This window comes from Chiloscyllium punctatum, unplaced genomic scaffold, assembly GCF_047496795.1.
Source record: "Chiloscyllium punctatum isolate Juve2018m unplaced genomic scaffold, sChiPun1.3 scaffold_54, whole genome shotgun sequence".
Taxonomy (NCBI): Eukaryota; Metazoa; Chordata; class Chondrichthyes; order Orectolobiformes; family Hemiscylliidae; genus Chiloscyllium; species Chiloscyllium punctatum.
This window is the reverse complement of record NW_027309789.1, coordinates 5,087,924-5,102,811: the sequence shown is the minus strand read 5'-3', so window position 1 is coordinate 5,102,811 and position 14,888 is coordinate 5,087,924.

The window sequence follows — 14,888 nt, the reverse complement described above, 5'->3', positions numbered from 1 at the left end:
ATGAAACAGACGGGCTGAAACAGAGGGGCTGAAATAGAGGGGCTGAAACAGAGGGGCTGAATCAGAGGGGCTGACACAGAGTGCGAGAAAGAGAGGGGCTGAAACAGAGGGCGAGAAACAGATGGGCTGAAACAGAGGGCGAGAAACAGAGGGGCTGAAACAGAGGGCGCGAAACAGAGGGGCTGAAACAGAGGGGCTGAAACAGAGGGGCTGAAACAGAGGGCGAGAAACTGAGGGGCTGAAACAGAGGGCGAGAATCAGAGGGGCTGAAACAGAGGGCGAGAAACAGAGGGGCTGAATCAGAGGGGCTGAAACAGAGGGCGAGAAACAGAAAGGCTGAAACAGAGGGCGAGAAACAGAGGGGCTGAAACAGATGGTGAGAAACAGAGGGGATTAGACAGAGGGCGCGAAACAGAGGGGCTGAAACAGAGGGGCTGATACAGAGGGGCTGAATCAGAGGGGCTGAAACAGAGAGCGCGAAAGAGAGGGACTGAAACAGAGGGGCTGAAACAGAGGGCGCGAAACAGAGGGACTGAAACAGAGGGGCTGAAACAGAGGGGCTGAAATAGAGGGGCTGAAACAGAGGGGCTGAATCAGAGGGGCTGCAACAGAGGGGCTGAATCAGAGGGGCTGACACAGAGTGCGAGAAAGAGAGGGGCTGAAACAGAGGGCGAGAAACAGAGGGGCTGAAACAGAGGGGCTGAAACAGAGCGCGAGAAACTGAGGGTCTGAAACAGAGGGCGAGAAACAGAAAGGCTGAAACAGAGGGCGAGAAACAGAGGGGCTGAAACAGATGGTGAGAAACAGAGGGGATTAGACAGAGGGCGAGAAACAGAGGGGCTGAAACAGAGGGGCTGATACAGAGGGGCTGAATCAGAGGGGCTGAAACAGAGGGCGCGAAACAGAGGGACTGAAACAGAGGGCGAGAACCAGACGGGCAGAAACAGAGGGCGAGAAACAGAGGGGCTGAAACAGAGGGGCTGAAACAGAGAGCGCGAAACAGAGGGACTGAAACAGAGGGCGAGAAACAGAGGGGCTGAAACAGACGGCGAGAAACAGAGGGGCTGAAACAGAGGGCGAGAAACAGAGGGGCTGAAACAGAGGGCAAGAAACAGAGGGGCTGAAACTGAGTGGCTGAAACAGAAGGGCTGAAACAGAGGGGCTGAAACAGAGGGCGAGAAACAGAGGGGCTGAATCAGAGGGGCTGAATCAGAGGGGCTGAAACAGAGGGGCTGAAACAGAGGGCGAGAAACAAAGGGGCTGAAACAGCGGGCGAGAAACAGAGGGCCAGAAACAGAGGGGCTGAAACAGAGGGGCTGAAACAGACGGGCTGAAACAGAGAGCCTGAAACAGAGGGCGAGAAACAGAGGGGATGAAACAGAGGGCGAAAAACAGAGGGGCTGAAACAGAGGTCGAGAAACAGAGGGGATGAAACAGAGGGGCTGAATCAGAGGGGCTGAAACAGAGGGGCTGAATCAGAGGGGCTGAAACAGAGGGCAAGAAACAGAGGGGCTGAAACAGAGGGCGAGAAACAGAGGGGCTGAAACAGAGGGGCTGAAACAGACGGGCTGAAACAGAGGGCAAAAAACAGAGGGGCTGAAACAGAGGGCGAGAAACAGGGGGTGAGAAACATAGGGCGAGAAACAGAGGGGCTGAAACAGAGGGCGAGACACAGAGGGTGAGAAACAGAGGGCGAGAAACAGATGGGATGAAACAGAGGGGCTGAAACAGAGGGGCTGAAATAGAGGGGCTGAAACAGAGGGGCTGAATCAGAGGGGCTGCAACAGAGGGGCTGAATCAGAGGGGCTGACACAGAGTGCGAGAAAGAGAGGGGCTGAAACAGAGGGCGAGAAACAGGGGGTGAGAAACATAGGGCGAGAAACAGAGGGGCTGAAACAGAGGGCGAGACACAGAGGGTGAGAAACAGAGGGCGAGAAACAGATGGGATGAAACAGAGGGGCTGAAACAGAGGGGCTGAAATAGAGGGGCTGAAACAGAGGGGCTGAATCAGAGGGGCTGCAACAGAGGGGCTGAATCAGAGGGGCTGACACAGAGTGCGAGAAAGAGAGGGGCTGAAACAGAGGGCGAGAAACAGATGGGCTGAAACAGAGGGCGAGAAACAGAAGGGCTGAAACAGAGGGCGCGAAACAGAGGGGCTGAAACAGAGGGGCTGAAACAGAGGGGCTGAAACAGAGGGCGAGAAACTGAGGGGCTGAAACAGAGGGCGAGAATCAGAGGGGCTGAAACAAAGGGCAAGAAACAGAGGGGCTGAATCAGATGGGCTGAAACAGAGGGCGAGAAACAGAAAGGCTGAAACAGAGGGCGAGAAACAGAGGGGCTGAAACAGATGGTGAGAAACAGAGGGGATTAGACAGAGGGCGAGAAACAGAGGGGCTGAAACAGAGGGGCTGATACAGAGGGGCTGAATCAGAGGGGCTGAAACAGAGAGCGCGAAAGAGAGGGACTGAAACAGAGGGGCTGAAACAGAGGGCGCGAAACAGAGGGACTGAAACAGAGGGGCTGAAACAGAGGGGCTGAAATAGAGGGGCTGAAACAGAGGGGCTGAATCAGAGGGGCTGCAACTGAGGGGCTGAATCAGAGGGGCTGACACAGAGTGCGAGAAAGAGAGGGGCTGAAACAGAGGGCGAGAAACAGATGGGCTGAAACAGAGGGCGAGAAACAGAGGGGCTGAAACAGAGGGCGCGAAACAGAGGGGCTGAAACAGAGGGCGAGAAACAAAGGGGCTGAAACAGCGGGCGAGAAACAGAGGGCCAGAAACAGAGGGGCTGAAACGGAGGGGCTGAAACAGACGGGCTGAAACAGAGAGCCTGAAACAGAGGGCGAGAAACAGAGGGGCTGAAACAGAGGGCGAAAAACAGAGGGGCTGAAACAGAGGGCGAGAAACAGAGGGGATGAAACAGAGGGGCTGAAACAGAGGGGCTGAAACAGAGGGGCTGAATCAGAGGGGCTGAAACAGAGGGGCTGAATCAGAGGGGCTGAAACAGAGGGCATGAAACAGAGGGGCTGAAACAGAGGGCGAGAAACAGAGGGGCTGAAACAGAGGGGCTGAAACAGAGTGGCTGAAACAGAGGGCGAGAAACAGAGAGGTTGAAACAGAGGGCGAGAAACAGAGGGGCTGAAACAGAGGGCGAGAAACAGAGGGGCTGAAACAGAGGGCGAGAAACAGAGGGGCTGAAACAGAGGGGCTGAAACAGACGGGCTGAAACAGAGGGCAAAAAACAGAGGGGCTGAAACAGAGGGCGAGAAACAGATGGGCTGAAACAGAGGGGCTGAAACAGAGGGGCTGAAATAGAGGGGCTGAAACAGAGGGGCTGAATCAGAGGGGCTGCAACAGAGGGGCTGAAACAGAGGGCGAGAACCAGACGGGCAGAAACAGTGGGCGAGAAACAGAGGGGCTGAAACAGAGGGGCTGAAACAGAGAGCGCGAAACAGAGGGTGAGAAACAGAGGGCGAGAAACAGATGGGATGAAACAGAGGGGCTGAAACAGAGGGGCTGAAACAGAGGGCGAGACACAGAGGGTGAGAAACAGAGGGCGAGAAACAGATGGGATGAAACAGACGGGCTGAAACAGAGGGGCTGAAATAGAGGGGCTGAAACAGAGGGGCTGAATCAGAGGGCGAGAAACTGAGGGGCTGAAACAGAGGGCGAGAAACAGATGGGCTGAAACAGAGGGCGAGAAACAGAGGGGCTGAAACAGAGGGCGCGAAACAGAGGGGCTGAAACAGAGGGGCTGAAACAGAGGGGCTGAAACAGAGGGCGAGAAACTGAGGGGCTGAAACAGAGGGCGAGAATCAGAGGGGCTGAAACAGAGGGCGAGAAACAGAGGAGCTGAATCAGAGGGGCTGAAACAGAGGGCGAGAAACAGAAAGGCTGAAACAGAGGGCGAGAAACAGAGGGGCTGAAACAGATGGTGAGAAACAGAGGGGATAAGACAGAGGGCGCGAAACAGAGGGGCTGAAACAGAGGGGCTGATACAGAGGGGCTGAATCAGAGGGGCTGAAACAGAGAGCGCGAAAGAGAGGGACTGAAACAGAGGGGCTGAAACAGAGGGCGCGAAACAGAGGGACTGAAACAGAGGGGCTGAAACAGAGGGGCTGAAATAGAGGGGCTGAAACAGAGGGGCTGAATCAGAGGGGCTGCAACAGAGGGGCTGAATCAGAGGGGCTGACACAGAGTGCGAGAAAGAGAGGGGCTGAAACAGAGGGCGAGAAACAGAGGGGCTGAAACAGAGGGGCTGAAACAGAGCGCGAGAAACTGAGGGTCTGAAACAGGGGGCGAGAAACAGAAAGGCTGAAACAGATGGCGAGAAACAGAGGGGCTGAAACAGATGGTGAGAAACAGAGGGGATTAGACAGAGGGCGAGAAACAGAGGGGCTGAAACAGAGGGGCTGATACAGAGGGGCTGAATCAGAGGGGCTGAAACAGAGGGCGCGAAACAGAGGGACTGAAACAGAGGGCGAGAACCAGACGGGCAGAAACAGAGGGCGAGAAACAGAGGGGCTGAAACAGAGGGGCTGAAACAGAGAGCGCGAAACAGAGGGACTGAAACAGAGGGCGAGAAACAGAGGTGCTGAAACAGACGGCGAGAAACAGAGGGGCTGAAACAGAGGGCGAGAAACAGAGGGGCTGAAACAGAGGGCAAGAAACAGAGGGGCTGAAACTGAGTGGCTGAAACAGAAGGGCTGAAACAGAGGGGCTGAAACAGAGGGCGAGAAACAGAGGGGCTGAATCAGAGGGGCTGAATCAGAGGGGCTGAAACAGAGGGGCTGAAACAGAGGGCGAGAAACAAAGGGGCTGAAACAGCGGGCGAGAAACAGAGGGCCAGAAACAGAGGGGCTGAAACAGAGGGGCTGAAACAGACGGGCTGAAACAGAGAGCCTGAAACAGAGGGCGAGAAACAGAGGGGATGAAACAGAGGGCGAAAAACAGAGGGGCTGAAACAGAGGTCGAGAAACAGAGGGGATGAAACAGAGGGGCTGAATCAGAGGGGCTGAAACAGAGGGGCTGAATCAGAGGGGCTGAAACAGAGGGCAAGAAACAGAGGGGCTGAAACAGAGGGCGAGAAACAGAGGGGCTGAAACAGAGGGGCTGAAACAGAGGGCGAGAAACAGAGAGGTTGAAACAGAGGGCGAGAAACAGAGGGGCTGAAACAGAGGGCGAGAAACAGAGGGGCTGAAACAGAGGGCGAGAAACAGAGGGGCTGAAACAGAGGGGCTGAAACAGACGGGCTGAAACAGAGGGCAAAAAACAGAGGGGCTGAAACAGAGGGCGAGAAACAGGGGGTGAGAAACATAGGGCGAGAAACAGAGGGGCTGAAACAGAGGGCGAGACACAGAGGGTGAGAAACAGAGGGCGAGAAACAGATGGGATGAAACAGAGGGGCCTAAACAGAGGGGCTGAAATAGAGGGGCTGAAACAGAGGGGCTGAATCAGAGGGGCTGCAACAGAGGGGCTGAATCAGAGGGGCTGACACAGAGTGCGAGAAAGAGAGGGGCTGAAACAGAGGGCGAGAAACAGATGGGCTGAAACAGAGGGCGAGAAACAGAAGGGCTGAAACAGAGGGCGCGAAACAGAGGGGCTGAAACAGAGGGGCTGAAACAGAGGGCGAGAAACTGAGGGGCTGAAACAGAGGGCGAGAATCAGAGGGGCTGAAACAAAGGGCGAGAAACAGAGGGGCTGAATCAGATGGGCTGAAACAGAGGGCGAGAAACAGAAAGGCTGAAACAGAGGGCGAGAAACAGAGGGGCTGAAACAGATGGTGAGAAACAGAGGGGATTAGACAGAGGGCGAGAAACAGAGGGGCTGAAACAGAGGGGCTGATACAGAGGGGCTGAATCAGAGGGGCTGAAACAGAGAGCGCGAAAGAGAGGGACTGAAACAGAGGGGCTGAAACAGAGGGCGCCAAACAGAGGGACTGAAACAGAGGGGCTGAAACAGAGGGGCTGAAATAGAGGGGCTGAAACAGAGGGGCTGAATCAGAGGGGCTGCAACTGAGGGGCTGAATCAGAGGGGCTGACACAGAGTGCGAGAAAGAGAGGGGCTGAAACAGAGGGCGAGAAACAGATGGGCTGAAACAGAGGGCGAGAAACAGAGGGGCTGAAACAGAGGGCGCGAAACAGAGGGGCTGAAACAGAGGGCGAGAAACAAAGGGGCTGAAACAGCGGGCGAGAAACAGAGGGCAGAAACAGAGGGGCTGAAACAGACGGGCTGAAACAGAGAGCCTGAAACAGAGGGCGAGAAACAGAGGGGCTGAAACAGAGGGCGAAAAACAGAGGGGCTGAAACAGAGGGCGAGAAACAGAGGGGATGAAACAGAGGGGCTGAAACAGAGGGGCTGAAACAGAGGGGCTGAATCAGAGGGGCTGAAACAGAGGGGCTGAATCAGAGGGGCTGAAACAGAGGGCATGAAACAGAGGGGCTGAAACAGAGGGCGAGAAACAGAGGGGCTGAAACAGAGGGGCTGAAACAGAGTGGCTGAAACAGAGGGCGAGAAACAGAGAGGTTGAAACAGAGGGCGAGAAACAGAGGGGCTGAAACAGAGGGCGAGAAACAGAGGGGCTGAAACAGAGGGCGAGAAACAGAGGGGCTGAAACAGAGGGGCTGAAACAGACGGGCTGAAACAGAGGGCAAAAAACAGAGGGGCTGAAACAGAGGGGCTGAAATAGAGGGGCTGAAACAGAGGGGCTGAATCAGAGGGGCTGCAACAGAGGGGCTGAAACAGAGGGCGAGAACCAGACGGGCAGAAACAGTGGGCGAGAAACAGAGGGGCTGAAACAGAGGGGCTGAAACAGAGAGCGCGAAACAGAGGGTGAGAAACAGAGGGCGAGAAACAGAGGGCGAGAAACAGATGGGATGAAACAGACGGGCTGAAACAGAGGGGCTGAAATAGAGGGGCTGAAACAGAGGGGCTGAATCAGAGGGGCTGACACAGAGTGCGAGAAACAGATGGGCTGAAACAGAGGGCGAGAAACAGAGGGGCTGAAACAGAGGGCGCGAAACAGAGGGGCTGAAACAGAGGGGCTGAAACAGAGGGGCTGAAACAGAGGGCGAGAAACTGAGGGGCTGAAACAGAGGGCGAGAATCAGAGGGGCTGAAACAGAGGGCGAGAAACAGAGGGGCTGAATCAGAGGGGCTGAAACAGAGGGCGAGAAACAGAAAGGCTGAAACAGAGGGCGAGAAACAGAGGGGCTGAAACAGATGGTGAGAAACAGAGGGGATTAGACAGAGGGCGCGAAACAGAGGGGCTGAAACAGAGGGGCTGATACAGAGGGGCTGAATCAGAGGGGCTGAAACAGAGAGCGCGAAAGAGAGGGACTGAAACAGAGGGGCTGAAACAGAGGGCGCGAAACAGAGGGACTGAAACAGAGGGGCTGAAACAGAGGGGCTGAAATAGAGGGGCTGAAACAGAGGGGCTGAATCAGAGGGGCTGCAACAGAGGGGCTGAATCAGAGGGGCTGACACAGAGTGCGAGAAAGAGAGGGGCTGAAACAGAGGGCGAGAAACAGAGGGGCTGAAACAGAGGGGCTGAAACAGAGCGCGAGAAACTGAGGGTCTGAAACAGAGGGCGAGAAACAGAAAGGCTGAAACAGAGGGCGAGAAACAGAGGGGCTGAAACAGATGGTGAGAAACAGAGGGGATTAGACAGAGGGCGAGAAACAGAGGGGCTGAAACAGAGGGGCTGATACAGAGGGGCTGAATCAGAGGGGCTGAAACAGAGGGCGCGAAACAGAGGGACTGAAACAGAGGGCGAGAACCAGACGGGCAGAAACAGAGGGCGAGAAACAGAGGGGCTGAAACAGAGGGGCTGAAACAGAGAGCGCGAAACAGAGGGACTGAAACAGAGGGCGAGAAACAGAGGTGCTGAAACAGACGGCGAGAAACAGAGGGGCTGAAACAGAGGGCGAGAAACAGAGGGGCTGAAACAGAGGGCAAGAAACAGAGGGGCTGAAACTGAGTGGCTGAAACAGAAGGGCTGAAACAGAGGGGCTGAAACAGAGGGCGAGAAACAGAGGGGCTGAAACAGAGGGGCTGAAACAGAGGGGCTGAATCAGAGGGGCTGATTCACAGGGGCTGAAACAGAGGGGCTGAATCAGAGGGGCTGAAACAGAGGGCGCGAAACAGAGGGACTGAAACAGAGGGCGAGAACCAGACGGGCAGAAACAGTGGGCGAGAAACAGAGGGGCTGAAACAGAGGGGCTGAAACAGAGAGCGCGAAACAGAGGGGCTGAAACAGAGGGCGAGAAACAGAGGGGCTGGAACAGAGGGGCTGAAATAGAGGTGCTGAAACAGAGGGGCTGAAACAGAGGGTGAGAAACAGAGGGGCTGAAACAGAGGGCGGGAAACAGAGGGCGAGAAACAGAGAGGCTGAAACAGAGGAGCTGAAACAGAGGGGCTGAAACAAAGCGGCTGATACATAGGGTGAGAAACAGAGGGGCTGAAACAGAGGGCGAGAAACAGAGTCGCTGAAACATGGTGAGAAACAGAGGGGCTGAAACAGAGGGGCTGATACAGAGGGGCTGAAACAGTGGGGCTGAAACAGAGGGGCTGAAACAGAGGGCAAGAAACAGACGGGCTGAAACAGAGGGTGAGAAACAGAGGGGCTGAAACAGAGGGCGAGAAACAGAGGGGCTGAAACAGAGGGCGAGAAACAGAGGGGCTGAAACAGAGGGGCTGAAACAGAGGGCGAGAAACAGAGGGGCTGAAACAGAGGGCGAGAAACAGAGGGGCAGAAACAGAGGGCGAGAATCGGAGGGGCTGAAACAGAGGGGCTGAAACAGAGGGCGAGAAACAGAGGGGCTGAAACAGAGGGCGAGAAACAGAGGGGCTGAAACAGAGGGCGAGAAACAGAGGGCGAGAAACAGAGGGGCTGAAACAGAGGGCGAGAAACAGAGGGGCTGAAACAGAGGGGCTGAAACAGAGGGGCTGAAACAGAGGGCGAGAAACAGAGGGGCTGAAACAGAGGGGCTGAAACAGAGGAGCTGAAACAGAGGGGATGAAACAGAGGGCGAGAAACAGAGGGGCTGAAACAGAGGGGCTGAAACAGAGGGCGAGAAACAGAGGGCGAGAAACAGAGAGGCTGAAACAGAGGGCGAGAAACAGACGGGCTGAAACAGAGGGCGAGAAACAGAGGTGCTGAAACAGAGGAGCTGAAACAGAGGGGATGAAACAGAGGGCGAGAAACAGAGGGGCTGAAACAGAGGGGCTGAAACAGAGGAGCGGAAACAGAGGGCGAGAAACAGAGAGGCTGAAACAGAGGGCGAGAAACAGAGTGGCTGAAACAGAGGGCAAGAAACAGAGGGGCTGAAACAGAGGGCGAGAAACAGAGGGGCTGAAACAGAGGGGCTGAAACAGAGGGGCTGAAACAGAGGCGCTGAAACAGAGGGGCTGAACCAGAAGGGCTGAAACAGAGGGCGAGAAACAGAGGGGCTGAAACAGAGGGCCAGAAACAGAGGGCGAGAAACAGAGGGACTGAAACTGAGGGGCTGAAACAGAGGGGCTGAAACAGAGGGCGAGAAACAGAGCGGCTGAAACAGAGGGCGAGAAACAGAGGGGCTGAAACAAAGGGGCTGAAACAGTGGGGCTGAAACAGAGGGGCTGAAACAGAGGGCGAGAAATAGAGGGGCTGAAACAGAGGGCGAGAAACAGAGGGGCTGAAACAGAGGGCGAGAAACAGAGGGGCTGAAACAGAGGGGCTGAAACAGAGGGGCTGAAACAGAGGGCGAGTAACAGGGGCTGAAACAGAGGGCGAGAAACAGAGGGGCTGAAACAGAGGGCGAGAAACAGAGGGGCTGAATCAGAGGGGCTGAAACAGAGGGCGAGAAACAGAGGGGCTGAAACAGAGGGCGAGAAACAGAGGGGCTGAAACAGAGGGCGAGAAACAGAGGGTGAGGAACAGAGGGGCTGAAACAGAGGGCGAGAAACAGAGGGGCTGAAACAGAGGGGCTGAAACAGAGGGGCTGAATCAGAGGGGCTGAAACAGAGGGGCTGAATCAGACGGGCTGAAACAGAGGGCGAGAAACAGAGGGGCTGAAACAGAGGGCGAGAGACAGAGGGGCAGAAAAAGTGGGCGAGAAACAGAGGGGCTGAAACAGAGGGGCTGAAACAGAGAGTGTGAATCAGAGGGGCTGAAACAGAGGGCGAGAAACAGAGGGGCTGAAACAGAGGGGCTGAAACAGAGGGGCTGAAACAGAGGGGCTGAAACAGAGGGGCTGAAACAGAGGGCGAGAAACAGAGGGGCTGAATCAGAGGGGCTGAATCAGAGGGGCCGAAACAGAGGGGCTGAAACAGTGGGCGAGAAACTAAGGGACTGAAACAGCGGGCGTGAAACAGAGTGCGAGAAACAGAGGGGCTGAAACAGAGGGCGAGAAACAGAGTGGCTGAAACAGAGGGCGAGAAACAGAGGGCGAGAAACAGAGGGGCTGAAACAGATGGGCTGAAACAGAGGGCTGAAACAGAGGGGCTGAAAAAGAGGGCGAAAAACAGAGGGGCTGAAACAGAGGGCGAGAAACAGAGGGGGTGAAACAGAGGGGCTGAAACAGAGGGGCTGAAACAGAGGGGCTGAAACAGGGTGGCTGAAACAGAGGGGCTGAAACAGAGGTGCTGAAACAGAGGGGCTGAAACAGAGGGCGAGAAACAGAGGGGCTGAAACAGAGGTCGAGAAACAGAGGGGCTGAAACAGAGGGGCCGAAACAGAGGGCGAGAAACAGAGGGGCTGAAACAGAGGGCGAGAAACAGAGGGGCTGAAATAGAGGGCGAGAAACAGAGGGGCTGAAACAGAGGGGCTGAAACAGAGGGCGAGAAACAGAGAGGCTGAATCAGAGGGGCTGAATCAGAGGGGCTGAAACAGAGGGGCTGAAACAGAGGGCGAGAAACAAAGGGGCTGAAACAGATGGCGAGAAACAGAGGGCCAGAAACAGAGGGGCAGAAACAGAGGGGCTGAAACAGACGGGCTGAAACAGAGAGCCTGAAACAGAGGGCGAGAAACAGAGGGGCTGAAACAGAGGGCGAGAAACAGAGGGGCTGAAACAGAGGGGCTGAAACAGAGTGGCTGAAACAGAGGGCGAGAAACAGAGAGGTTGAAACAGAGGGCGAGAAACAGAGGGGCTGAAACAGAGGGCGAGAAACAGGGGCTGAAACAGAGGGCGAGAAACAGAGTGGCTGAAACAGAGGGGCTGAAACAGACGGGCTGAAACAGAGGGCAAAAAAGAGAGGGGCTGAAACAGAGGGCGAGAAACAGGGGGTGAGAAACAGAGGGCGAGAAACAGAGGGGCTGAAACAGAGGGCAAAAAACAGAGGGGCTGAAACAGAGGGCGAGAAACAGAGGGTGAGAAACAGAGGGCGAGAAACAGATGGGATGAAACAGAGGGGCTGAAACAGAGGGGCTGAAATAGAGGGGCTGAAACAGAGGGGCTGAATCAGAGGGGCTGCAACAGAGGGGCTGAATCAGAGGGGCTGACACAGAGTACGAGAAAGAGAGGGGCTGAAACAGAGGGCGAGAAACAGATGGGCTGAAACAGAGGGCGAGAAACAGACGGGCTGAAACAGAGGGCGCGAAACAGAGGGGCTGAAACAGAGGGGCTGAAACAGAGGGCGAGAAACAGAGGGGCTGAAACAGAGGGGCTGAAACAGATGGTGAGAAACAGAGGGGATTAGACAGAGGGCGAGAAACAGAGGGGCTGAAACAGAGGGCGCGAAACAGAGGGGCTGAAACAGAGGGCGAGAAACAAAGGGGCTGAAACAGCGGGCGAGAAACAGAGGGCCAGAAACAGAGGGGCTGAAACGGAGGGGCTGAAACAGACGGGCTGAAACAGAGAGCCTGAAACAGAGGGCGAGAAACAGAGGGGCTGAAACAGAGGGCGAAAAACAGCGGGGCTGAAACAGAGGGCGAGAAACAGAGGGGATGAAACAGAGGGGCTGAAACAGAGGGGCTGAAACAGAGGGGCTGAAACAGACGGGCTGAAACAGAGGGCAAAAAAGAGAGGGGCTGAAACAGAGGGCGAGAAACAGGGGGTGAGAAACAGAGGGCGAGAAACAGAGGGGCTGAAACAGAGGGCAAAAAACAGAGGGGCTGAAACAGAGGGCGAGAAACAGAGGGTGAGAAACAGAGGGCGAGAAACAGATGGGATGAAACAGAGGTGCTGAAACAGAGGGGCTGAAATAGAGGGGCTGAAACAGAGGGGCTGAATCAGAGGGGCTGCAACAGAGGGGCTGAATCAGAGGGGCTGACACAGAGTACGAGAAAGAGAGGGGCTGAAACAGAGGGCGAGAAACAGATGGGCTGAAACAGAGGGCGAGAAACAGACGGGCTGAAACAGAGGGCGCGAAACAGAGGGGCTGAAGCAGAGGGGCTGAAACAGAGGGCGAGAAACAGAGGGGCTGAAACAGAGGGGCTGAAACAGATGGTGAGAAACAGAGGGGATTAGACAGAGGGCGAGAAACAGAGGGGCTGAAACAGAGGGCGCGAAACAGAGGGGCTGAAACAGAGGGCGAGAAACAAAGGGGCTGAAACAGCGGGCGAGAAACAGAGGGCCAGAAACAGAGGGGCTGAAACGGAGGGGCTGAAACAGACGGGCTGAAACAGAGGGCCTGAAACAGAGGGCGAGAAACAGAGGGGCTGAAACAGAGGGCGAAAAACAGAGGGGCTGAAACAGAGGGCGAGAAACAGAGGGGATGAAACAGAGGGGCTGAAACAGAGGGGCTGAAACAGAGGGGCTGAATCAGAGGGGCTGAAACAGAGGGGCTGAATCAGAGGGGCTGAAACAGAGGGCATGAAACAGAGGGGCTGAAACAGAGGGCGAGAAACAGAGGGGCTGAAACAGAGGGGCTGAAACAGAGTGGCTGAAACAGAGGGCGAGAAACAGAGAGGTTGAAACAGAGGGCGAGAAACAGAGGGGCTGAAACAGAGGGCGAGAAACAGAGGGGCTGAAACAGAGGGCGAGAAACAGAGGGGCTGAAACAGAGGGGCTGAAACAGACGGGCTGAAACAGAGGGCAAAAAACAGAGGGGCTGAAACAGAGGGCGAGAAACAGATGGGCTGAAACAGAGGGGCTGAAACAGAGGGGCTGAAATAGAGGGGCTGAAACAGAGGGGCTGAATCAGAGGGGCTGCAACAGAGGGGCTGAAACAGAGGGCGAGAACCAGACGGGCAGAAACAGTGGGCGAGAAACAGAGGGGCTGAAACAGAGGGGCTGAAACAGAGAGCGCGAAACAGAGGGTGAGAAACAGAGGGCGAGAAACAGATGGGATGAAACAGACGGGCTGAAACAGAGGGGCTGAAATAGAGGGGCTGAATCAGAGGGGCTGAATCAGAGGGGCTGACACAGAGTGCGAGAAAGAGAGGGGCTGAAACAGAGGGCGAGAAACAGATGGGCTGAAACAGAGGGCGAGAAACAGAGGGGCTGAAACAGAGGGCGCGAAACAGAGGGGCTGAAACAGAGGGGCTGAAACAGAGGGGCTGAAACAGAGGGCGAGAAACTGAGGGGCTGAAACAGAGGGCGAGAATCAGAGGGGCTGAAACAGAGGGCGAGAAACAGAGGGGCTGAATCAGAGGGGCTGAAACAGAGGGCGAGAAACAGAAAGGCTGAAACAGAGGGCGAGAAACAGAGGGGCTGAAACAGATGGTGAGAAACAGAGGGGATTAGACAGAGGGCGCGAAACAGAGGGGCTGAAACAGAGGGGCTGATACAGAGGGGCTGAATCAGAGGGGCTGAAACAGAGAGCGCGAAAGAGAGGGACTGAAACAGAGGGGCTGAAACAGAGGGCGCGAAACAGAGGGACTGAAACAGAGGGGCTGAAACAGAGGGGCTGAAATAGAGGGGCTGAAACAGAGGGGCTGAATCAGAGGGGCTGCAACAGAGGGGCTGAATCAGAGGGGCTGACACAGAGTGCGAGAAAGAGAGGGGCTGAAACAGAGGGCGAGAAACAGAGGGGCTGAAACAGAGGGGCTGAAACAGAGCGCGAGAAACTGAGGGTCTGAAACAGAGGGCGAGAAACAGGAAGGCTGAAACAGAGGGCGAGAAACAGAGGGGCTGAAACAGATGGTGAGAAACAGAGGGGATTAGACAGAGGGCGAGAAACAGAGGGGCTGAAACAGAGGGCGAGAAACAGAGGGGCTGAAACAGAGGGGCTGAAACAGAGGGCGAGAAACAGAGGGGCTGAAACAGAGGGGCTGAAACAGAGGGGCTGAATCAGAGGGGCTGATTCACAGGGGCTGAAACAGAGGGGCTGAATCAGAGGGGCTGAAACAGAGGGCGCGAAACAGAGGGACTGAAACAGAGGGCGAGAACCAGACGGGCAGAAACAGTGGGCGAGAAACAGAGGGGCTGAAACAGAGGGGCTGAAACAGAGAGCGCGAAACAGAGGGGCTGAAACAGAGGGCGAGAAACAGAGGGGCTGGAACAGAGGGGCTGAAATAGAGGTGCTGAAACAGAGGGGCTGAAACAGAGGGCGAGAAACAGAGGGGCTGAAACAGAGGGCGGGAAACAGAGGGCGAGAAACAGAGAGGCTGAAACAGAGGAGCTGAAACAGAGGGGCTGAAACAAAGCGGCTGATACAGAGGGTGAGAAACAGAGGGGCTGAAACAGAGGGCGAGAAACAGAGTCGCTGAAACATGGTGAGAAACAGAGGGGCTGAAACAGAGGGGCTGATACAGAGGGGCTGAAACAGTGGGGCTGAAACAGAGGGGCTGAAACAGAGGGCAAGAAACAGACGGGCTGAAACAGAGGGTGAGAAACAGAGGGGCTGAAACAGAGGGCGAGAAACAGAGGGGCTGAAACAGAGGGCGAGAAACAGAGGGGCTGAAACAGAGGGGCTGAAACAGAGGGCGAGAAACAGAGGGGCTGAAACAGAGGGCGAGAAACAGAGGGGCA